The sequence below is a fragment of the Choloepus didactylus genome, chromosome 12 (genome assembly GCF_015220235.1).
Source record: "Choloepus didactylus isolate mChoDid1 chromosome 12, mChoDid1.pri, whole genome shotgun sequence".
NCBI lineage: Eukaryota > Metazoa > Chordata > Mammalia > Pilosa > Megalonychidae > Choloepus > Choloepus didactylus.
The window spans coordinates 44,829,871-44,855,790 of record NC_051318.1 but is presented as its reverse complement, the minus strand read 5'-3'; the positions used below and the strand labels follow the sequence as shown (position 1 = coordinate 44,855,790).

The 25,920-nt window shown below is 36.0% G+C and overlaps 1 protein-coding gene and 1 pseudogene across 3 annotated transcripts in view; one reads left to right on the top strand and one right to left on the bottom strand.

Annotated features, from left to right (window-relative positions):
• The window catches only part of GPC5 (glypican 5), a 1,661,658-nt gene that overhangs the window by 824,275 nt on the left and 811,463 nt on the right, over positions 1-25,920 (top strand). The gene's annotated exons all lie outside the window — the stretch shown is intronic.
• Positions 2,400-3,055, bottom strand: LOC119506984 (annotated as a pseudogene).

Below are 25,920 nucleotides of genomic sequence, written 5' to 3'. Positions count from 1 at the left end.
CCAGTACCATGCTGTTTTGGCAACTGTGGCTTTATAATAAGCTTCAAAGTCAGGGAGTGTAAGTCCTCCCACTTCGTTTTTCTTTTTTAGAGTGTCTTTAGCAATTCGAGGCATCTTCCCTTTCCAAATAAATTTGATAACTAGCTTTTCCAAGTCTGCAAAGTAGGTTGTTGGAATTTTGATTGGGATTGCATTGAATCTGTAGATGAGTTTGGGTAGAATTGACATCTTAATGACATTTAGTCTTCCTATCCATGAACATGGAATATTTTTCCATCTTTTAAGGTCCCCTTCTATTTCTTTTAGTAGAGTTATGTAGTTTTCTTTGTATAGATCTTTTACATCTTTGGTTAAGTTCATTCCTAGGTACTTGATTTTTTTAGTTGCTATTGAAAATGGTATCTTTTTCTTGAGTGTCTCTTCAGTTTGTTCATTTCTAGCATATAGAAACATTACTGACTTATGTGCATTAACCTTGTATCCCACTACTTTGCTAAATTTGTTTATTAGCTCTAGTAGCTGTATCATCGATTTCTCAGGGTTTTCTAGATATAAGATCATATCATCTGCAAACAATGACAGTTTTACTTCTTCTTTTCCAATTTGGATGCCTTTTATTTCTTTGTCTTGCCGGATTGCCCTGGCTAGCACTTCCAGCACAATTTTGAATAACAGTGGTGATAGCAGGCATCCTTGTCTTGTTCCTGATCTTAGAGGGAAGGCTTTCAGTCTCTCACCATTGAGTACTATGCTGGCTGTGGGTTTTTCATATATGCTCTTTATCATGTTGAGGAAGTTTCCTTCAATTCCTACCTTTTGAAGTGTTTTTATCAAAAAGGGATGTTGGATTTTGTCAAATGCTTTTTCAGCATCTATTGAGATGATCAATTGATTTTTCCCTTTTGACTGGTTAATGTGTTGTAATACATTGATTGATTTTCTTATGTTGAACCATCCTTGCATGCCTGGAATAAACCCCACTTGGTCATGGTGTATGATTTTTTTAATGTGTCTTTGGATTCGATTTGCAAGTATTTTGTTGAGGATTTTTGCATCTATATTCATTAGGGAGATTGGCCGGTAGTTTTCCTTTTTTGTAACATCTTTGCCTGGTTTTGGTATTAGATTGATGTTAGCTTCATAAAATGAGTTAGGTAGTGTTCCATTTTCTTCAATGTTTTGAAAGAGTTTGAGTAAGATTGGTGTCAGTTCTTTCTGGAAAGTTTGGTAGAATTCCCCTGTGAAGCCATCTGGCCCTGGGCATTTATTTGTGGGAAGCTTTTTGATGACTGATTGGATCTCTTTGCTTGTGATGGGTTGGTTGAGGTCTTCTATTTCTTCTCTGGTCAGTCTAGGTTGTTCATATGTTTCCAGGAAATTGTCCATTTCCTCTACATTATCCAGTTTGTTGCCATACAGTTGTTCATGGTATCCTCTTATAATTTTTTTAATTTCTTCAGGATCTGCAGTTATGTCACCTTTTTCATTCATTATTTTGTTTATATGGGTCTTCTCTCTTTTTGATTTTGTCAGTCTAGCTAGGGGCTTGTCAATCTTGTTGATCTTCTCAAAGAACCAACTTTTGGTGATATTTATCCTCTCTATTGTTTTTTTGTTCTCTATGTCATTTATTTCTGCTTTAATCCTTGTTATTTCTTTTCTTGTATTTGGTTTAGGATTGGTTTGCTGTTCATTTTCTAGCTTCTTGAGTTGATCCATTAGTTCTTTGATTTTGGCTCTTTCTTCCTTTTTAATATATGCGTTTAGTGCTATAAATTTCCCCCTTAGCACTGCTTTTGCTGCATCCCATAGGTTTTGGTATGTTGTGTTCTCATTTTCATTCGTCTCCGTATATTTAGCAATTTCTCTTGCTATTTCTTCTTTAACCCACTGATTGTTTAGGAGTGTGTTGTTTAACCTCCAGGTATTTGTGAATTTTCTAAGTCTCTGATGGTTATTGACTTCTAATTGTATTCCATTGTGGTCAGAGAATGTGCTTTGAATAATTTCAATCTTTTTAAATTTATTGAGGCTTGTTTTATGTCCCAGCATATGATCTATTCTGGAGAAAGTTCCGTGAGCACTAGAAAAGTATGTGTATCCTGGTGATTTGGGATGTAATGTCCTGTATATGTCTGTTAAATCTAATTCATTTATCAGATTGTTTAGGTTTTCAATTTCCTTATTGTTCTTCTGTCTGGTTGATCTATCTATAGGAGAGAGTGATGTGTTGAAGTCTCCCACAATTATTGTGGAAACATCAATTGCTTCCTTTAGTTTTGCCAGTGTTTCTCTCATGTATTAGCAAACATTTATTTAGATCACAAAGGCAATCCAAGTGTGAATAAATAAATGTATTTAAAAGTAAACTGCTCTCCCCCACCATGTTCCTTTAAATAGGAAAAAACTGGTAAATATCTCTTCATAGCCTATCTGGCCATAGTTGTCCCAATGATGGTTTTAAAAACAGACTGTAACTTGGTCTTCCGAAATCTGTCTTGAAATACAGCTTATTCTGTTAAACTCTGGAGCACCAGTTCTATTGATATTGTTGATAGTCTCCAAAAGGTGAGGATGGTAACTGAGTTGAAGGCAATTGGGAGGGGTCTTCAGCAAACTGAGGACCATTGGGAAACTGTGTAGAGGCAAATCTTGTCAACAAGATACCAGCTCCTTCAATTAAAGCTAGGAGAATGCCACCCATCGCAGCTGACCCAACCATGGCCACCGGTCCATTTCTTGCTGCCAGAATGGCTCCTGTTAAGGCACCACTTGTGATGGAGTTCCAGGGATCTTCTTTCCCTCTGACCTGAACCATACTGCAGTCAATCATGGAAAACAGACCTCCCCAAACTGCAAAGCTACCTCCCAACTGTGGCGCTCTGGTTTTAATAGCTGTCAAACTCCCTCATAGTCTGTGGTTTACTCCCATTGGGGAATTGCGAAAACCTTTGATAGCTTGAAAGATACCACCGCCTATGGTACCCATCATAAAGGCCCCACCACAGTCATCCACAATTAGCCAGGGGCAGGGCTCCCGCGCGTACTCCTCCATTTTGACCTCTTTTGATTCTTAACGTCATGAATTGCTTGGCTTTTTTCATAATGCCCTTTCTATTTATTGAAAGATCAATTGAGTCATCAAATAATGCTTTATTCTTGTTTTTTTTTGTGAGTTGTTAGAATGAGAATTTTCTTCAATAACATATGGTTTCTCAATGAATACTTCATTCTTATCCTTTCTACATTCAGTAAATAGAAATTTTGTGTTTTAATTGTATATTATAGAAGAACATGCATGTATTTATTTTAAATTTTATTCCTGCAAACATCTTTAACTAGAAAATCCAATAAGCATTAAAAATTCTAGAATAAAATAGTTTCAGTCATAAATGCTGGTTTGGAAATATGCTTTCTCTTTAAGCAATATCTGAATTTATATTACTACACCTGGGCATAAGGGAAATAACTGGGTAGTATACTTTTAAATTAAAACTGTAAAAAACATACATAGAATTTTGTGGTGCATATTGAACATGGAAAGCATTTTGCCCATTACATTCTTCATGTTGACGTACCAGTGGGTAGAGTTTGTAGATACTTGATTGCACTGTCTTTTACAGATGCTTAGGTTAAATATATTATAATATGCAAGCCTCTCTTGGCTGCTAACTACTTGGAGTTTTAAGAAATTGAACAGCATCTGAAACAACACAGTACAGACAAGCAAATATGATAGATATACCATGAATTACACATCTTTTTTAGAGTGTCACATGAGGAATCCTGATCTATTTTGTCAATTTCCTCAGTTAATTCTGAAACTCCAATTTATGAGTCAGTCAAGTGTTCCATCTCCCACGATGAAAATAAACATTGTGGAGGCAGTCAGCTTCTGGTCGCTGTAAATCACAATTGCACCAGAAAGAGTGAGTACATTCTTCTCATGCTGAATATGTACAGAAGGATGTGGGTAAGATTATTCTTCTAAAATACCAGCTTCTTGCTTTTTCACATTCATTTTTAATTAATAGCTTCGTAATTAAGTGGATCTAAATAAATACATTGGAGAGCTATATCTGTACTAAATATATACTATATCCACACACACACACACACACACACACACAAAATATCTATGAAAATCTGAGGTCACTTACATTACCTACAGATTAACCACTCTTTTATGAAAATTTGCCAATATTGTTGCTATTTGTCTCTCAGATGGTGTGAATTGGCTGCATTTCTTTCCTGAAAAACAAATGTAAAGCAAACAGAGAAAAGATGTCATATTTGCTAGATTTTAATATCACACATCACTACATCCTTGGCTTACCTCTTAGGCATTCAGGCTTACATATATGTATCTGGTATATAGTGGGACACTCCTAAAACTAAATAAATCATGAGATATTTTCTAGACAAATTTGGTGAGATTTTATTTGGTTACAAATTAAAATCATGCTACAAGATACCTATACTTTGACTTATAAAATGTATTATGCAATGTGTTAGTTTTCCTTAGCTGCTCAAGCAAATACCATGCAGTGGGGTGGCTTAAACAATGGGAATTTATTAGCTCATAGTTTTGAGGCTAAAAGAAAGTCCAAATCTAGATGTCATCGAGGCAACGCTTTCTTTTCAAAGACTGTGGCATTCTGGGGCTGGTTGCTGGTGATCCTTGGTCCTTAGTTTGTCAAATGGCGAAGCATATGGCAGTGTCTCCTGATCTCTCCCTTCTCTTCTAGGCTCTGTTGGTTAGCATCTTGCTTTTCATGGCTTTCTCTCTGCTAGCTGTCTGAATTTCATTCTACTTACAAAGGACTCCAATAATAGAATTAATACCATCCTGATGGATGGTAATGTCATCAAAAACTCCCATGTCTGATGGGTTCACACCCACAGGAATGGATTAAGTGGAAGAACATGTTTTTCTGGGGTACCTACGGCCCAAAACCACCACTTGTACTATAAGAGAAAAGAGAAAATTTACAAACTGAACTGCTACCTGGTAAAATCACCTAGCTCTGTAGTGCTATTGGACTGCACTGAACTGGAGAATTAAATGTGGAAGTAATCAAATAGTTGAAACTGCCGATAAAATAGTATTTGATATTTACTTCATCTTCAGATTAACTTATGCAGTGTATATTCAAATGGTTATGATAACTGTTAAAAATAAGGTTAACATCTTTATATAGAACTTTTTCCCTCAAAATGACCTTGAGAAATTTGACATCCCCCATTACTGACATGTTTTAAGTAAAAGTCAAACCAATGTTAAAGAATAATTTTAAGAAATGAAATAAAAAAGGCAAATCTTGACTCCCATAAATGTGGAATGAAATATGTTAATGAAGTTATTTAATTCATTAAGTAATAACAACCAATAAAATGTTTTAATTGGCTCAAGGCAAATCCAAAGAGTAAATGCATACATTGGCAGACAGTTATGCTGAAAAAACTTTGCTTAATAGATGTAAAATTGTTTAATATCCACAGGGCAACAATTAAATACATCTCCACTGAATGATTTGCATTTCTTTGGACAAAAAACATTTGCAATTTACAGAGTTGTAAAGTAGCTCAAAAACAATGAAATGCACAGAGACCCAGTAGAATCAGATGAAGTATACAATTCTTAGCTTCCATTGTAAGCTTTCACTGATCTTTTTGGACCATTTCAAAGTCTTCTGAAAATTTTTCTATACTAAGAAAAATTGTCTATATTTCTAATGAACATTGAAGGGATTTTGCTTCATTGAATTAGTATTATGAAAAATTTCTGAAAAGAGATAGAATATAGAGCAAACACTGAGGTTATCAATCAAGGAAATAGTGTTAAAAATTCCCATCATTGGAAGTGATTTAATTAAGTTTAATTTAAATAGAAATATAAATTAATTAGCCAGTGTCCACAATCTTGCTGTCATGTACACTTATACATGTGTATTTGTGTTAATACATGTATATATGTATATATTTATTCACACACATATATTCAGAGAATTAAATATGCAGCTTTTATTGTGAAGACAATTTAACATCAAATTATTCCTAATTTTATATTTAATAAAACAATTCTCTAAATTTTTATTATAAGATTTTTAAATGAAATTTTATAAACATCAACATTTTCTTTTTAAGACTTCTAATGAATGTATTTTAGGTACAGACATATAAGAACCTATCAGCACTATTCTAGTTCATTAATTAGTCTTGATTAAGCACAAATTTTTATTATCTTCTGTGTGTCAAGAATTTTGGAAAACTCCATGATATACATAGATGGGTAGAACCTATGCTTCAGCTGTAAGATAAAAACAATCACTGAAAGTAAAAATTCCTTTTAAAACAGGAGAATAACAATAAAAGTTTGAAAATTAATGTCAACTATTGGCTATCAGTGGCCTAGAAAAAGTTATAAAAAGAAGATAAAGAATGAGTCAAACTTTTTTACCCTTCATCCAGTCAAATATGTGATAAACAAAATAAAACAATCCACTTTAGAACATTTAGAGTTGATTGTACCAAGTGGTTGAATTATATGTTGTTGAAATCAATCTTTAGTTTACAATGCCAGTATTTGAATTTTGATTAATATTGGGAGCCATAAATCACTGAGCTTCACTAGGGACTTTTAAGTAAACAATTTTCATGCAAATAATTATATTATTTTACAGGGCTTCTATGTAATATTTGGTGGCTTTTTAATTTTAGGCATTAATAGAATTTTTTAAATTATAATTTCACCTTGCTTATCCTAAAATTATCAATATTTAGGAAGCTTTAGCAAAAGGGTAATTCCATTTAAATATATTTTTATCACTTTATTAGAAGAAAATTTAAAATGCTTCTTCAAAGAAGCAGCTTATAATATAACCAACTCTACATATTGCTTGGCCCCTCCCATGTTGCAAAATCACCTTTTCTTTTAATATATAGGCCCTAATATTATAAACACTAATTTCAGATATATTCCCAGTTATCTTTAGTATTTTCAGCATTTCAAGTTGTTTCAAATTCTATCCTTTTATCCCAATTCATTTTTTAAAATAGCACCTTTTTGCTAGAATTTTCCGCATTGTAAAAAATAATGTTTTCAGTAATCTTGTGTTTCCGTATATCTCCCTTAATGTTTTATTTTGTTCTATAACCTTTAGTTTAATTTATTTCATATTTCTATTTGTAGATTAAGTTTCCAACGATGCTTTTCTTATTTACGCAGAGGCAAAGCTTTTGAGCCAAGATATTCTATACCGAATCAAAGTCAGGGCTCCAATATTTCTTGAAAATTAGATGTTTCTGAGTTGGGAATCAGAGCATCTATTTGCTGATGCAATTTGAGAACAGAACCTGTTACAATCCTCCATGCACTAATAGTGGAAAAAAGAAATGGGATAAATCGGAGTCATAGAACATATATTCACAGAGCAAGAGTAATCTTTGAGAGACCAACATGATTTGGGTTAATAAAGTAAACTTAACCAGTTACAGTACCAATTTTCCTCGTCTTCTTGGTCAGTTATAATAGAGTTCTTAATGCCTCCAATCTTTTTTTCTTTGTAATAGTTTTCCCAAATCCCTTATTTTGTAAATCCACACTTACAACAATATTTTATTCACAGAGATCTTTCATATACACTGTGTGATTTTATTTTTGCAACAACTCTATATGGTAGGCACAGACATGATATTGATGCAAAAATGTTATCTAGAGATACCTAAGTTGCCCAAGATCATGAGGATTGTAGGTGGCAGTGTCAGGTCCAGAACCTAGCAGTCCAGATTCTTTTCCCCTAGTCCTCATTTCAGTCTATCTTACCACCTCTGAAGTCTTTCAGCTCTGTCACTGCATGTCAGATGTGGAATGTCCTTCTTTTAGCAAAGCAGTATTTTGTTTTCTATTAATATATTGTATCTGTGACATGTAGCTTCGGAGCACCTGAGAGATTATTTTTTCCCATCACTCTCCTTAGTGCCAGACTTCACTCCACCTCACCCCTGATCATTGGGTCTCCAGAAACTGGATCCACCATTTCATTATATATATCTAACTTCTGGTGACATGACCAAATTGCTTTGCAAAATGTCATCAGAGCACAACCCACATTGAAACCATCTGGGATGCTTGCTGAATGCAGTTCATTGAGCCTGAAGTCACCAATAGTGAATCAAAATCTCTTGCAGTGTACTTTGAAAATGCACATTTTAAACAAGATATCAGAAAACCATTACATTAAAGACAATAAAATCAATATTTTCAGGCATGAGTTACTGCTCATTTTTAAGACCATGTATTCAGATGCCAGCTGGTTCTATCCATTTGGAAGTCTATATGCAACTCATACTCAACATGTCTTAACTGAACTCATCAACTTCTTCCCAAACTATTTGTGGTCAGCAGAATAATGCCCCCTTCCTAAAGGTGTCTAGGCCTTAACTGTGAATACTGTGAAACGGTGACTACTTTAGGCTATATGGCAAAGGGAATTAAGGTTGCAGAAGGATTAAAGTTGCTAATTGGCTGACCATAAAACAGGGAGATTATCCTAATTTATCTGGTGGACTCAATGTTATCACATGGGTTCTAAAAAATAGAAGAGGTAGACAGAAGTTGAGAGGTGACTGTGGAAGAATGGTTGAAGATGCAGCATTGCTGGCTTTAAAGATGAAAGAAGGGGGCATGAGCCAAGGGATATCAATGGCCTGTAGAAGCTGGAAAAGATGATTTCAGAAATGGATTCTTCTGAAAGGAATATACCCTGCTGGCACTTTGGCTTTAGCCCAGTGATAGTTCTGACCTTAAGAACTAAAAGATAATAAATTTGTATTGTTTTAAGCCACATGTTATGTGATAATTTGTTAAAATAGGAAATAGAAACTACTATAGACTTTGATACCTGCAAGTGGCTAGCTCCTGGACCAAATATGTAAAAATGTCGAAGTGGCTTTGGGAATGGGCAGGGGACAGAGGCTGGAAGAGTTTTAAGGAGCTTGATAGAATGACTCTAGATTGTCTTGAACAGGATGTTTATGACTGAGGAAGAAACAAGGCATGTGACAGAGAAAACCTAAATTGCCTTAGAGAATAGGATCAACTTTTGGTGTATCAACTTGACTAGCCTACAGTGCCCAGTTACTCAATCAAACACTAACCTGGGTGTTGTTGTGAAGGTATTTTGTAGATGTAATTAAAGTCCATAATCAGTTGGCTTCAGTAAGGGAGATAATATTCCCCACAAAGGTATGTTCAACTCCTAACCCAGGTCAGATGGATGTGAATGCATGTGTAAATGGGATCTTCAAAGATCCTATTAAGATGAGTCCAAACTGAAGCAAGGTAGGCTTTATTCTAATATGACTGAAGTTCTTATAAACAGAGGAAATTCAGACATGGTAGAAAATGTTAGAGGAGGATTCCAAAAGAGACAGATGGCCCTGTGACAGAGGCAGAGGCTAATTACCAGCAAGCTGCTTACCAGAACACTACAGACTTCAGAGAAAGCATGGTCTGCTGATGCCTTTATTTTGGACTTCTAGCCTCCAAAACTGTGAGATTATAAACTCCTGTTGTTCAAGCCAACTAGCATGTGGTATTTGTCATAGCAGCACTGGCAAACTAAGACAAAAGGCATTAAAGACACTGCAGGTGATGGCACGGAAGGAAATAAGGAGCACGTTATTGGAAACAGGAGGGAAGAGGATCCTTGCTATATTGTGTCAGAAAGTTTAGCAGAATTACATCCTATAGTTAGGTGGACAGAAGAATGTGAAAACAATTAAATTGGGCATGTCATTGAGGAGATTCCCAAGCAAAGTGTTGAAGTATGATCTAGTTTCTTCTTGTTTTTAGCAGAATGAGAGAGAAAATATCAAGGAAAAGCAGAGGGGGTGGCTGGACAATCCTGTGCTAAACCTCAGAAAGGTCATTGGTCAGAGTGTTTAGTCACCCAAAGGCTCTTTGAAGAGATTAAGCATATGACTCATAGATACCCTAAACCATGTCAGCAGATGCCAAAAACAGAGATAGGATTACATGACAAAGATCTGTGGATGAGCGTTTTGTCTACAGGAGTGAATTCTCATGATATACAGAGGAGACCCACAATAATTTTATACCAGCAGAAGCTCTGACAGCTTGGACTGAAAGGGACAGAAAGTGTACAAAATGACAGAAGGATGCCAAGACTCACAACATTCTACAGACTGTAAACAAGCTGATAAAACTGCTAAACTAGAAACGTGTGCTATCTTTCACGAAAAAAAGGAAGGATGACCCAGACGGCAGATCTGAGAGCCCTAAGGGGGGAGCAATGGGCCCAGAGAGCAGAGCCACTAATTTCAGAGGATTATTCTCAGGTCTTGAAACCTAACGACATTGGCCTAGCTGGATTTCAAAATTGCTTATGAGCTGTGACTCTTCCTTTGTTTCCATTTTCTTCCCTTTTGAATAGGGATATCAACAACCGGTATGTGATGCCTGTGCCACCATTGTATTTTTGGAGCCCTTACTTGTTTTTCTAGTTTCACAGGTTCAGAGACGGAGAGGAATTTTGCATTAAGATGGATTATACTCAAATCCTCACCCATACCTATTTGATGATCTCTATGATAAGATTTGGGACTTTGAGCTGATGAGATAAAGATGAGATTTTTTTTTTTTTTTTTTTTTTGAGGCAATGCTATAATGAGATAAAACCTTCAGATGGAGTGAGTGAATTGAGCATGTGAGTTAGGCTGAAACCTTGATCCTTGCCCAGCGATACCTGTGTTGGACTTCTAACACACAGAACTGTAAGATTATATATTTGTGTTGTTTTAATCCAATGAATTTGTGGTAACTTGTTATAGCAGTAATAGAAAACAAATATGCTGTTGTTGCTTTTTATAACTTATCTCAGTTGAGCCTAACCCCTTACATCCTTCCCCTTACCTAAGACCCTGAAGTTGATCTTTACTTCTATTCTCTCTCTGCTGGACCCTACCTCCAATCAATTATTGAACCTTGCTACATGAGCTGCTAAATTTTCCCATAATTAGTCCTCTGTTCTCCATACCTATCATCACTTACATAGATAAGTTTTGCTATTTTTAACCAGAGTGTTTCAATATGCCTGTGCTTCCAGTCTTATCTCCCCAGATCTGTTTGAGGCTCTCCAATGATTCCACATCACCTGCTTGAGACAATAATTCCCAAGGCCTTTAAAATCACATACTAAGCTTTCTGTGACTGGCTCCTGCTAACCATTCAGCCTCACCTCTCTTTTAATTAATTCTGAAGCAATGCTGAGCCCTTCTTGTACCTGGACACATATGCTCTTTTGTTCTTTTGTTTCTCTCTGCTTTTGCTTTTGCTGTTCTTTTTTCTGCAATGCTCTTATTCTCTCTTTATGCCTGTGAAACTCTTTGATACTCCATTATCTCATCTTCTCCAACAATCTGTCCCTGAATTGCCAGTTTGAAACATTTGTCCCAACTTTGTACTCCTTTTTTTCCCTGCACATACCTTTGTCTGGATGTTTAAAAAACTAAACTGTGATTCACTATAAGTCAGTAACAGCCAGAGCTAGTGGCAATTGCTAGTAGGTGATCAATAAATGTTTTCTTAATTAAACTGAATTAATCTGCTTCCCCATCTTGGTGGATTTAGCCTTAGGTGGCCCTATAATGAGTCACAGGCTTGTTTAATATTGTATAGCCAATAGAATATGGCAAAGGTGAAGAGATTTTGCAGATGTGATCAAGGACCCAAATCAGTTGGTACTGAGTTAATAGAAAGAGCTATTATCCTGCATGGGCCTGGCTTAATCAGGTGGAATCCCTTAAAAGAGAGACTGGGGTCCTTCCTGAGGTAAAAGACTCCTCTGCCAGCCTTAAAGAAGTGAAAGACCATGTTGTGAGCTGCCTGTGGATGAGACTACATGGCAGGAAATAGTGAGCAACCTTTAGGACCTGAGAGGAGTCCAGCCAAAAGTCAGCAAAAAACTGTGGCTCTCAGTTAAACAACTGCAAGACAATACATTCTACCAACAACTGAGTGTGCTTGGAAGTGGATTCTCCCTGATTCAAGGCTCCAAATGAGAATGCAGCCAAGTGGACACCTTGATTGCAGCCTGGGCACACCCAAAACAGAGAACACAGCTAAATAGTGCCAGGACCCCTGACCCCTGGAAACTAGGACATAATAAATGTGTATTGTTTTAAGCCATTAGGTTTGTGGTAATTTGTTAGCAGCAATAGAAAACTAATGCAACCATATAGACCCACACATTAAGGCAGTTATTCACTAATGCCTGTGCATATATAATCATTACTTCTCTTTTAAATTGCTTCATTCATTCACTCCATTCATTCCCTCATTCTATCATTCATTCATGAAATAATGCAGACTTTTAATATGTTTTTAATCTCAGTCACCATAATAGGCAGTATGAATACAAAGATTAATAAGAAAAGATCTCAGCACTGAAGGAATTTGCAATCTAGTGGCACTCTGTAGAGCATAGAGGGAGAAACAACTATTTCTGCCTAGCTGGGATGGTGAGATACATATGTTCCATGGCTTGAATACTTCTCTTAGCCAATTCATATCCACTAATTGCTTCAGGCTCTTCTCAAGCTGTACTCTGTCTTTAAGCTCTTTACAATCACTGTATACAAAATCAACTTTCAAACAAGACCTTTATGCAATCCATTATTTAACTTTTGATTATCTGCACTGTATGTTTGCATCTTGCTTTGCTAACTATACATTTTTTTAAGAAATAGAGGATCCCATTTTATGTTTCTCTGTCAAGACCAATATATAGGGTTAAGACTAACTTCTGTGTATTTTCTCTTAGTTATATATATATATATATATATCAAAAATTTCCACCAGTTAGTGTAGCTTTAAAAATATAACATGAACTTAAGATTCCATATCTTCAAATGTGCCTGAAATTAGTCATTTGGGGAAAACCTATAGTGTACCCCAGCAAACTCTGGTAAAATGAAAATAAATATTTGGGAAGTTATAAAATTACATGCTGAGGAAGATATTTGGATTTATGATTGAGCTCTAATAGCAAACATTTTGAAGATCAGTAATGATCCTTATGAATTACATGGGACTAGACATAGACTCCTTTTGCTGAAAAAATGGGGGAAGAAAGAACTGAGAACTTCCTCAATACTAGCTTCATCAAAACATAGATGTTTTCATGAATCTGACAATCTACCAACTTTTATTATAGACAGATTGCAAAAGCTAACTGGCTAGGAATTTCAGCTTGGTGAAGACAATAGGGTTGCCTAGATCCCTGTCTCCCAATAGTTCTTCAAAAACAGTGTGAGATGACAAAAATAGTTACCCCCAAAAAAACCACCCTCGGCATAACTGGAAGACGGAGAATGCCTAAACTTCAAAATAACTTAGTGAAAAGAAAATCAACACCATATTTCAGCCAGAAATGTTTCACTATCCTGCTACAACCCACCCCAGTGCAAGGCTTTGTGGTGAGCAAAGGCAGATATAGAGGAACTGCAGGGAAGAAGAATAACGCTGCTATCAACAGGGCCTGAGGTTTATCTAGAACCCACAATAGAAAGGCTAAGTCCACAATAAGGCTGAAAACCCAAATTTAGTGTCCAGGTAAAGCTGAGCATGTAATTCAAGGAAGGGACTCAAAAGGTTGAGTCATCTGAAGGGCACACACAGCTTCTAGGGGAGTAGTCAGCAAAAACGAAAGAAATACCCTTTACCATTTGCTTAGTGAAGGGGTGGGGGTGTGGGGAAGAAAAGAAGGAAATTCAGGGTTGTGAAAGATAAAAGACACCCAAATAGTAAGAGAGCACGCAATCAGTTTGGTTTCGATTAAATCAGGTGATAAAAGGTTAAATAAAGTAGCAGGGAATTAAGGGCATTAAAAGTGGTATAAGTACAAAGGTAAACACTAGAATAAAATTACAAATACTTCTAAATAAAAGTGTAGTTGTGTATGTGTATGTCTATACACACACATATAAAAGAACAAAGAATACAAGCGTCATAGTGAAAGACAAATAGCAAACATAATACACACAATGATAAAGTATTATGACAGACCTGAGACAAAACAAAGCAGTTATAGACATAAATGTGAGTGGCCTTTATTCACCTATAAAAAGGAAAAAAATCAATTTGACTCAAAATGCAAGACCCATCTATATGCTCTATACAAAGAACAAACCGGAAACAAAGTGAAGCTGAATAGAAAAAAGAAAGGAAAATTTTTTAAAAAGGATAAACCTAGGAATAACAAGCAAGTGGGGAAAAACAAAACAAACAAACAAAGCAAGGAAGCAAGTATAGCCATAACAAAATAGAATTCAAGAACAAAGACTTAAAGGGCACCTTTGAATGCTAAAAGCCACAATTCACAATGAAAATACAACTTGTATGAATATTTACACCCCAGATAACACAGCAGACATTTCCATGCATCAGGGTTACAAGGAGAAATAAATAAAATCATACCAGCATTAGGAGACACTAATATAACACCCTCCATACAAGACACATTGAGTGAACAAAAGGTAAGTAAGGAGAAAGAAGATCTAAGCAACATAATCAACAAGGCAGATCTTATGGATATATATTGAAATTTATACCCTGATAACAGAAAATATACCTCATTGTCAAGTACTCATGTAACAGTCACAAAAAGTGACATATATTAAACCCAAAGAAAACATCAGTAAAATCTATAAATAAAAGTATTACAAGTAACACTCACTGATATCACTGAAAAAGAAAACCTGAAGGTGGGAAATGACCTCTGTCAAATATTAAACCATAGCATAATACCTCATATTAAAGCAGTGCTGTTGCAGCACATAAATGTGCAAATAGCCAAGTGGAAATAGAAGAAAAATAGTAAATAAATAGTATAAAAAAAAAAAAAAACAACTCAGAGATAAACTCAGTTGCATTTTAGAAATTTAGTTTATAGTAAAGGTGGTTTATCAAAATTATGGGAGCAAAAAATGGATGTTTTGATAAATGATGCTGTGAAAATAAGGAAACCTTTGTGGGTGGGTGGGAGGAATAAAACAGCATCCATATCTCACACCATATATAAGAATGAGCTTCAAAAGTGTCAGGGATATCAATGTGAAAAATGAAATGACACAAGTCCTGGAAGAATACATGGGTGAATTCCAATTTAAAATCAACATTAACCTTTAATACATCTCAAATTGTGGAGTTAGTAAAAGAAATATTAGTCAATGTGACCACATTTTTAATGTAGTCATATTTTTAATGTAAAGCACTGAGAAACATTCAAATTTGATAGAAAAACCTGTGAAGTATATCTAAGACAAAGGGCTAATTGTCCTAATATAAAAAGGAAGAACACCATAATTGAGAGACATCGGACCAAAAAGCTGATACTAAAATGGGAATAAAATGAACTATTTCACGCACACACACACACACACACACACACACACATATATATGTGAATACGTGTGTGTGTGTGTATATATATATAATGTACCTTAAACATGAAAAATTATGTAATATAATTAGAGAGATGCAGATTAAAATAGCACTTAGATACTATTTCTCACCTATGATATTGACAAAACCTAAAAAAGTATGATGACTGTTAGGTCAGAGTTGTTCAGGAAGCCACACAATGCAGCGAGTCATGGTTTAAGTAGAGTTTAAGGTTTATTAGAGGAAGAAAGCAGGTGGGAGCCAGTGAAAAGAAAGAAAGAAGGATAATGGCTCTGGCTCTCTATCTGAGAGCAGCATTTTTTAAAGGAAAAAACCACGTTGGGAGGGAAGGGTGTCCTGTGCTTTGAGTGGGTGAGGGCTTATCAACTTCTGAACTGATTGGTTGCTGGGGTTCTAACACACTACTCTTCTTTGATGTGCACTGTATTATCTATATGGAGGAAGCAGGACTTTTGGCTTGTTTGTGGTCATTCATCTTATGAACCTATCTGATCTTGCCTTATCCGCCCTTTTGGGGTCTAGGCACCACTATGACTGAGATTTCTAAAACAGCCTTTAACCCTTAGTTTATGGCATACCTGGTATCTATGAGATAAGCAGCAGGGCCCCTGGATCAGACATTCCTTCTGTATGTTAGACTCTTTTTTCTGGGGTCTTACATTCCTGCCTTTTATTTTTAATAAAAAGTTGGTATGGGTTTGGGTTGAATTTTGTGTTAACACTTTAACTTAGCTCCAAGCAACCTTTGTAGGGACTTGGGACGTTGCACTTGTCTCTTAGCTATTTCCGGCTGGGCATGGACGTAGTTGGGGAAGAGTTGCTTTGAACTAAGTTCTAGCATTATTAGATTGATGTTTGGATATCTTTTGCTGGAACCGGCTGGTAGTGAGGCTTTTGCTGTGGCAGGAGCAGATTTTCAATTTTTCGTTGTAGCAGTATGTTTTCGGAGTTTTGCTGGTTAGTCATGGCTGCTATTGACCTATAGATAAATTTAATTAGACATTGTAAGAGGCAAGGAGCAAAAAAGGAAAGTTAATGTAAGGATAATTACTGGCCTAATAAGGGGGAGTAGAATAGCTTGTAGAGGTGTAGAAAAGAATGAAAGAAAATTTGAGAGAAAGTTTTATTGAATATTTCTTACTTACTCAGACTTACTCAGCAATTAAATCCTCCTTTTTATGAGATGTTTTCTTATTTTTAAGAAACAGTATCTTGTGAGCATCTTCTATAAAAGGGAAAGTGGGCGGAGTTGTTCTTTTTTTTTCTTTTTTGTAACTGCTTTTTGCTGAGCAAGGATGAATAGGTTCTTATATTAATTTGGAAGATGCTCTGGACATAAACTTACAGATACAACACAGGCAACAACAAGACAAACAAGTGACAAGCAGAATAAAAACTATGGTAATAAGGGCTATTTTCTATTTCATGGTAAATTCATTAACCACTTAGAAAATACATTTAGTTTACTATAATTTTAACATTATTATTATTTTGCATATGATTTGATATCAAAGAGACATTGTTATATTTATTTGGTAGCTATATGTAGCACTGAATGCTAATGAATGCTCAAGTTTTTCCTGAGCTGCATTGGGTGTTAAGTTTACAATACCATACATGCTGTCCCCTCATAAGAGCAAGCCTTAGTGTTAATTATGTTTTTAGGTTTCAACCACAGCACACTGGCAATTACAGCTTCAGGAGTTATCTTTGTACAGTTGTTATAGCACAGCATCGTTGGTCTCTGGGAAACAGGACGGTGGGCTCCAGGGTTCAATTGGGCTGTTTCACAGCATCCTCTGGCACCACACAGCAGAGCTAATCTGGAGGCAGTGTTCACTGAAAAGCTCAAGCGATTGAGTCTTTTCTGGCAGGCAGAGGCAAAGGTGTTTGTAGTAAAAGGTGTTTGCAGTAATAGCATGTGTCCATTTACTTCTGGAGCATGTCCATGTGATGTGGTTGACACCCTTGTAGTTTTAGGGAACACAGAAATGGGTTTTACCAATAACTGATGGGGAGAGAGCATGCAGGCACAGTACTAGGAGCTTGGTTTAAACATGCAAGCACTTTAATTAAAACAGGTCTAATTTTTCTTTAGATTTTTACTAGGGTTATGTTAGATAATGGGTAGAACATAATTTATATACTTGCCTTGCTTCTTTTTAAAAATGTTTCTTTGTTGTTGAAGATGAAGCTTTGACTTGTAGCTAACTGCAAGCACTTTCAGAGGAGCATCAGAGTAAAATAACATAACTTACAAGGAAACTTGGCTGTTTTGTGACAGATAACTCTTTAAAAATAACTGAAATTATAACTAGCAGCACTACATTGTTGTTTGATGTTATGCACATTAGCAACCAAAAGAAGTTTAGAAGTTTTTAATTTTTATAACATTGTCTAAACATTTCTTCTGCAACTTATAGCATATTACAAGAATCTAATCATTTTTTAGTAGTTTATTTATTTTTTTCCAAGGTGAAAGAACAAATTCTCTAACTGTTGGGAATAAAAAGATATTCTTTAGGGTTTGGCCTTGAGAAAGTAAAATGTTAAAAGTTATTAGGTTTGAAGCAGTATTTTTTTTTTTAATTAAAGTTAAGGAAAAGACTTAGCTCTTTAAAACTGAGAAGACAATATTTTTAAACAACCAATGACATGATAAAGTTAACATAGAATGCAATAACTTATTTAAGCTTTATAATTTTATATAACAGCTATTAAACTAGAGTATTTGAGAGGGTTTTGCTGTTTGCCATTTTATGGCTGCCTTTTATGCCCACCTTTTTTATGTGCTTTAAGGCAGCTTCCTTGGTAGGTTTGGGACATATTAGGAGGATATGGGTTAAAGCTTTTGCTTTGTGATTACAAGGAGAAGTTTTCTAATTTAATCAATTACTTGGCAAAGTATTCTCTTATTATTGTTTTTATTTTTAATGTAGTGTGCTAACTTAATACTGTTAAATATTTGAGGTTTGATGACAAGTTGAAGTGAAGATATTAAGTTTTCTCTATATACTCCAGGTTTACTACAGTGATTACTAAGTAAATGATGGATACATTTATTTGAGGCATGGATAGCTTAGAAAACAAATAATATTTTTATACATTTACAGTTTTATTTAATATAAAATGAGTAAACATAGTTTTATTTACTGGCTAAACAAGGCTGTTAAAAGGACTTTGTGCTAGTGTTACAGGTTTGTTTGTTACACTTTAAACCTATGGTTTCTATTAGAAAAGGCCTGAGCCTTATCAGGTCATTGTACAGCCAGTTTGAGTTTCATTAAGTAATCTCCCATTCAAATAAGAGTATAGGGACAGACAATATTTTAAAAATAAAGAGTGCTTAATACAAGAATTTAAATAAACAATCAAGGACATAATAATGTTAACATGAAGTGCAAGAAGTTATTTTGATAAAAAAGTTATTTTGCATCCTACATTGGTTACTCAGAAAAACACTTCTACAACCTTTTATTAAGAAATAACATCTTAATAATTTAAGGAAACTTTTTTTCTTAATAAAAACAGCAGGAGACAGTAATGTGAGGAGCTTGCAGTACAGTGAGGAATGTTTATATTTTGTGAATTATTAGGTACATACAACATTGAATATTAATTACTGCTTTGGGTGGTGGTTAAAATATTTCATGCTATTTGGTTTTATAAAACCACTTTTTTTTCTTTAAGTTGTGAGGTTCTATTGTTAAGCAATGTTATTACTAGTTTTTACCATTTTTTAACTTTGACCACAGAAATAATTGTTTTCACAAACTTTTTACAGCTTTCTGTATCTATTTTTCAACCTTGACTACAGAAATAAATTTTCCACTTTACAAACCTTCTGCAACTTTCTGTATCCCTCCAGGCTTTATCTCACATTCCTATCCATCCAGGCTTCATCCCACATTCCTATCCATCCAGGCTTTATCCCACATTCTTAAACAATCAGTCATTTAGGACAAAGCTACTTTCCTTTTCCCCTTAATTAGAAAAACATTCTTTATACCTTCTATACAACATTCTATTACCACCAAAATCAAACTTGTTAGAATGATGCTAAATATTTAAAACATTTTAGTCAATGCATTTTGAAACAGTAGTGAACAATCTCTTGGCCTTTTTTAAAAAAAAAAAATATTTATGGCTTTTAACTGCTTAGCTTGTCTTGAAGTACAAACTTCTAATATAGGACTTGGAGGATATAAATCATTTGTTTTACTTATTATACTAAGACTTTTTACTTTTTATTATTTAGAAATTGTATTTTAGTGTTTTAGGGTGAAATTCTGTTAAATAGGCTTTTACATTAGAAGGAATAACTGTTTTTTTACCATCAGAACACAAATCATTAGTTGGCATATGAGAACAAATCTCCTTAGCTGTCTGATTTTTATAGAGAGAGGGAGTTAAAGTTCTCATTCTCAGATTCCTTAGTAGAAATATTATTCTACGACACTGGTTTGACAATTTGCACTTTTGCTGATTTTTAAATTGTATTAGTTACTTTTGATGTCCTTTCAGCAATTTCACATTTTTGTAAGGATCCTTTTGACTAGGTTTTTTGACTTCTTAATTTTAAAAACTGATAGGCTAGCACATTTACATTATTTTTTTTTATTTAATTGCTTTGGAAGGCTTTATATTAAAGCAGAGGTGGAAGTCCGCATATTTTTAAACTGTAACTTTTCTTTTAACTTACAGATTTCTTTGTCTTTCTTGAGACAGTTTGCTATAGCTAGCCATACCACACATAAAGGCCAGCTGGCTACAGTTATATCTTATTAACAATTTTAATGACACTTTCTAAATTCAGACTAATTATTAAGAATAGTTTTTAAGGGAGACGTAACTGGCACATTTTGAGAGTTTCCCATGGCTGAGAAATAGCAAAAGAAATTATCAAGATAGAACATAGGAGTAGGAGCTGTTTAAATGTAACCGGTTTTTCACACAAAAGCAAACTGTGCAAACTGCACAAAATTTAAAAGGAGAACTACAAATCTGGAGTTACGGTTAGTGGGGCTCAAACCCACTGAGTTTGCATGCATGACCCTTGGATCAACTTAATTAGTCTTACTACACAGTAGACTAATTGAAACAAAAGAAATCAAAATGAACACAACAAACAAAAAATTACACACTTACCCAGCACAGGGAAAGTCTCAATTGCAAAGCTACCTTAACTCAGATGTGTCTGGTGTCTATCTGTGGTGACACTTTCACCTGGACTTCCCAGTCCCGGTATTCTAGGAAAAATTTCTGGGCAGTTGGTAGACACAGAGCTGAGGGGTCCAGCCAATGAGACATGGATCAGGGCATTTGAAGACACAGTTTTAAATAGTTAGGCTCACCTGCTCTCATATTAAATAGAGAAATAAGTTTTCCTTTTGTTAGGGGAGAGGGAAATTTCTAAGTGACTTGTGGCTTAGAGAATTGTTTTTTATTTTTGGAAACTTTATATCCTTTCCATTGGAGGTAGTTATGGAGTGTGATTGTTTTTGTGATAAAGCTTCAGGGGAGCTGCACAGTAGGAGGTTATCTACACATTGAAGCAGCTTAGTGGGATATAAATTTAGTGTTTGTAAATCAGAGTCTAAACATTGTTAGGGTTGGGGATGGTTGGTTGATAGTAAAACAGCAGGAGACAGTAACTTGAGGAGTTCTCGCCTTATTAATTTATCCTCTGGTTATGCCAGACGTATGTGCTCTGGGTTTGCATTGCACCCCCCTGCCCAGGAGAGGTGGGCTGGAGTGGGAGACAGGGGGAAGGGCGCGCGGGTGGCGAGCGGACTGTGCACGGGCTGGGTGAGGTGAGGAAGGAGTTGCAGTGATGGGACCAGAAGGGGGGGAAGGGGTTAACAGCGAGAGGAGGGGAGTGTAAGGGGTTAGAGAGGAGTTAAGAGGGGGATGGTTTGCAGGGTTAAAGAAGCAGAAGCTGCTTAAAGGCTTTTCAGGGTTAACTTTTGTGGAGAGGAAAGCTGAAGACTTAGAAGGTTTTTTTGTGAAGGAGGAGGATTTGATGGGAGGCCACAGAGTGGCACAAGGATGGCCAGGATCAAAGAGTCCAAAAAGCTTGGAAATAAGGGGCTTCAGACCATTTGCCATTATGCCAAATAAAATTATCAAGTTCAGCGAGAATTTGCCAATCAAAAGTGCAGTTTTCTGGCTAATGTTTTGTTGTTCTAAAAGATACTGTGGCCAAATTGTATTGGTTCTACTTCCCCTTTTAGTTGAAGTTTAAACATCTGAGGGGGTAGATTTAGGAGGAAATTCAGTTTTCGAGCTACTGAAAAGTGACTGTATATTTTCCATGATTATTTAAGAAATTTGAGAGGCTTGTGGTTTGTTAGGGAACTTTGCTCGCTGGAGGCTTACAGAGATTGCCCATGAGAGCTTCATAGTTTCCTGCTCCTCCAGAGGCTTACATTCTCCCTGAATGAGGCTGACACGAATTGTGGCTATGCTCATGGGAGGCTTATGGAGATTGCCTGTGAGAAATTCACAGTCCCCTCGCTCCTTTGGAGGCATACAGAGGCCACCCAAAACATTGCTCAAGTGAGACTAATGGCCCACATCCACACAACCCATCACAACAACAAAGCAGGCATCCACAGTTTGTCATTGGGGGTCAGGAAATTGCCTGCAGTCTTTCTCTCAAGGCAACCCCTGAGTTACTTTGACTGCTGCAGTGGGGAAAAACGCTCCTGGAGCATTAGAGGGTTTTAACTGAGCACTCAGATTTTGCTAGGCTTACAAAGCCAGGGCACTGTGTTACAGCGGGCCTAGGCGCTGCACTGGGGCGGGCCGGGGTGTCCACGGGACATCGAACAAAACTCTTGAGGGGAGGATCTGTGCAGAAAGACATCACTTACCTACCTAGAGCCAAATTAGTTGTAGATGTTTGAGAGCCATGAGGGTGAGCCGGCATTGCATTAAGGTGGTCTGAGTTGATGGAGTCAAGCCACTGAATGCATGGAAACCTGAATGACTATGCAGTTTGGGAACGGAGTTGACTGGAAAGCTGCCCTGTTGCCCCAAGGGGCTGGGAAACTCAAACTTCAGTCGGTCCTCCGAATGGGGTTGACCGAGAGGCTGTCCCATTGCCCCTTAAGGGGCTGGAGACTCAAGCTTCAGTGGAACCTCCATATCCAAGTCACAGCACCAGATGTTAGGGTGGAGTCATTCGGAATCTACACAACACAGCGAGTCATGGTTTAAGTAGAGAGTTTAAGGTTTATTAGAGGAAGAAAGCAGGTGGGAGCCAGTGAAAAGAAAGAAAGAAAGATAATGGCTCTGGCTCTCTATCTGAGAGCAGCATTTTTTAAAGGAAAAAACCACGTTGGCAGGGAAGGGTGTCCTGTGCTTTGAGTGGGTGAGGGCTTATCAACTTCTGAGCTGACTGGTTGCTGGGGTTCTAACACATTACTCTTCTTTGATGTGCACTGTATTATCTATGTGGAGGAAGCAGGACTTTTGGCTTGTTTGTGGTCGTTCATCTTATGGGCATATCCGATCTTGCCTTGTTCGCCCCCTGGGGTCTAGGCGCCACTATGACTAGGATTTCTAAAACAGCCTTTACCCTTAGGTTATGGCACACCTAGTATCTGTGAGATAAGCAGCAGGGCCCCTGGATCAGACATTCCTTCTATATGTTAGATTCTTTTTTCTGGGGTCTGACAATGATATATTTTATTGCTAAGACTGTGGGGAAAGAGGCAATCTGAGTATACCATTTTATATAGTTCTGAACCATAGAACCATGGTAATATTTTAATATGTAAAATAAGTGAATAAATAAAATCCTCCAGGATGTTGGGAAGAACCCTAAATGAAATACAAACAAAAGTAAATTAACCCCAAATGAAATACAGATATAAATTAACCTATATGTATTATGAATAAATAATATAGCTACACCAAAAGTATAAAGAAGAAAAGAACTTACCGAAGGAATTTTGGGACACAAAAACAGTATTTTGACTGTATATTGTAAGATAGTACAAGGACATTATACTCTATTTAGGTAAATTTGGTTTAACAAGGGTATAGGTTATCAAGTTTGAAACTATTTTGTGTATGCTAGGAGATAGTAAATAAGTATATACAAAGTGAAAAATGAGCTCCAGATAGATAATGTAGATATAAATGATTTGGATATGTGTGCCAGTGTGGGTGAGTACACATACCTCTATTTTTTAACTCTATCTGCTGAAAGGGACTAGCTGCAATGATGCACAAGTAGCAATGATCACTAGTGCCCAAATCTTGGTTTCTAAATACCACTGTCCATTCAAAGGAATCAAATTGGAGAAATAACTTATTCCAGTGATGGGGCATATAAAATTCAGAATGAGCCTAGAATATCTTGTGGTGCCAGATAATTAAGAATTGCTAAAAAAAAAATGGTGGGGCAAGCCAAGTGCACACAAGCACAAATGTGAAGGAGCCACCAATGATTAAATCTGGGACAAATTGAGGAATAAACTAGATAATGATCATAATGTATTATAACATAAAATAACATGAAATTAAATATCCATAAATCCATACTAATATAAATAAATAATTTAAAAACAGTAAGAGAATGGACAGCTAGTCCTTATAGTAAAGTTCCAGTGAATAAGCATAGAAAGAGTGACGGAAATCGAAAATCACCAATAGACAAATACCAAATAAATGTTGCAAGCAAGACTCATCAATGGATGCTAAAATAGGTGTGTGAAACTATGATGAGAAGACAGATATTTACATAGTTGCCAAGTATCTCCCACAAGACAACCATTAATTACATGGAGAAAAGGTTTAATTTTTCAGTGGAGAAGCTAAGCAGATTCCACTTTAACTAAGTAAACAAAGTTAACTTTACCAGTGATAAAAATTATTGAAATTGTACACTCCCTGATATGATACACAGAGAAAAACACAACATCATTTTTGTGGATTCTTGTCAAAATACAAAAACAGTCCATTTATAAGGAAATATCAGAAAAAATCAAAAGAGGGACATTATACAAAATAACTGGCCAGTACTCTTCAAAAGTGTCAAGATCATTCATAAAATGAGGTGAGTAAGGAGACTTGACAAAAGTAATGTAGAAAGTGAGATTTGGTCTTGAGGAAGAAAGGGACATTTGTGTGACAGCAGGTGAAATTCAAATAGGATCTGTTGAACAGTTAATATTATTGTGTCAAAATTAATATTCTTATTTCAGTAATTCTAAATGCTCACATATTTGTGTTTGTGTATATAGATTGTATTGTTTTTGTAATTTCCTGCAAGTCTTAAATTATTTCATCATAAAATATTTTTAAAACCCAACAAGCTAACTACAGATATTTCCCCAAAGATCTGCTTAGCTAAACTGAGTCCCCTTTGTTAATTTTACCATGAAACATTCTGTATTGCAAAACTCTTTTGAAATTCCATTAATCTCTTTGGTATGTGATATTGGAAAATCTACAGTTGTTTGTCTAATTGTATAACACTGTGTCTATGTCATATCAAAGACAGCAATCTCGATATCAGATTTAATCCAATGCCTGCTTCTCTCCTACAGTTCCATGGAAATAAAACTTCATTTGCTGAGTAGTTGCCAAGTGGACTGATTCTTTCCAGGTTCACTATAGACTCTAAAGGTTGAACTGGCCTTTTCATGTAGGTTTTAATCCAGAAAATTTTTCTTAAACTTTACATTTTTTTTTCCTTCACACTTTTTCTTATGCTCTTTCCAAAAAGATGAAAAGGAGAAGAAAGAGGAAAGAGGATAAAAGAAGGGTAGATTATCTGTTTCCCTTAAAACAACAACAAAAAAGGAAAATAAAAGATAAATTTGGAGGAGGTAGGGCCAAAAGTATGGTCAAATATTGCATCAGGTGCTTCTCAAGTATTATGTTCTCAGCTATAACAGCAATTTAAGAAGATTGATATATTTTTTCTCATTTTTTAGATATGAAAATTAAGATTTTAGAAGCTGTGCCTGTTTGAATGTATTATGTCCCCCAAACACCATTATCTTTGATGTAATCTTGTGTGGGCAGATGTATCAGTTTTGACTAGATTGTGATTCTTTGAGTGTTTCCATGGAGATGTGCCCCACCCAACTGTGGATGATGACCCTAATTGGATAATTTCCATGGAGGCATGGCCCCACCCATTCAGAGTGGGCCTTGATCAGTGGAGCTGTATAAATGAGCTGGCAAACATAAGGAACTCAGTGCAGCTGCAGCTGAGAGTGACATCTTGAAGAGGAGCTACAGCCAAGAGGGACACTGAAGAAAGCACAGGAGCTGCAGATGAGAGACAGTTTGAAGACGGCTGTTGAAAGCAGACTTTTGCTCCAGAGAAGCTGAGAGAGGACAAATATCCCAAGTGCAACTAAGAGTGACATTTTTGAGGAATTGCAGCCTAGAGAGGAACATCTTGGAAGAAA